General features: G+C 40.9%; 1 non-coding gene across 1 annotated transcript; it reads left to right on the top strand.

Annotated features, from left to right (window-relative positions):
- The first annotated feature begins 614 nt into the window (after positions 1–614).
- Trnal-cag lies at positions 615–730 on the top strand. The gene is made up of 2 exons: positions 615–652; positions 686–730. It is a non-coding gene; the product is annotated as a tRNA-Leu (tRNA).
- Positions 731–751: the final 21 nt, after the last annotated feature.

Below are 751 nucleotides of genomic sequence, written 5' to 3'. Positions count from 1 at the left end.
CAAAGACACATGTGGGAGCAAATGAGGAAAATCAATCAGTCAAACTCTGTCTGTAAAGCAGTGACAGTCAGGAAAAAAAGTGCTGATAAATCCATACTGAGGCGTCATGCAGGCGCACTTGATCTGCAGCACACTCACGTCTCCCGCTTAGCAGTATGATGTATTGTTCGCGGTGCATGCTCACTGGCTCGTGTTGGTGTCTGGTTGGTTATATACCCAGGAATGTTCAACTATGATGTGTGAGCAGCAAAATCGATTTGTAATATTGATGCGTTTTTTCTGATATAAATAAATATGTAGTGATAATAATATTAATGATACAACTAATGAAAAAAGAAACTATCAACATTGCTAATATTGAAGTTATTTTTACCACTGCTTCCTGTCCCTGTTCCAATCATATACTAACAGATGTACCAACCCCTTCCAACAACAAAAATAATGAGGATCGCCATCACCATCTCTGTCAGTATCCTCATGGAAATTTTAATAATAACATTAAGAAAAATAACAATACTGTGATGATAAATTCCATGTATCCAATACAACCACGACCCTCATTCCTTTCTAACACCTACTACAAAGTTCGAACAAACTTCGCACTCAAATGCAATGTCAGGATGGCCGAGTGGTCTAAGGCGCCAGACTCAGGTAAACTTCCCTTCCGATAGAAGGGCCATGGGCTTTCTGGTCCTCTCTGAGGGCGTGGGTTCGAATCCCACTCCTGACAACAGTTTTAGACGCGTAGAGC

Source organism: Penaeus monodon, chromosome 23, assembly GCF_015228065.2.
Source record: "Penaeus monodon isolate SGIC_2016 chromosome 23, NSTDA_Pmon_1, whole genome shotgun sequence".
NCBI lineage: Eukaryota > Metazoa > Arthropoda > Malacostraca > Decapoda > Penaeidae > Penaeus > Penaeus monodon.
This window is presented reverse-complemented; position numbering and strand designations above follow the sequence as displayed.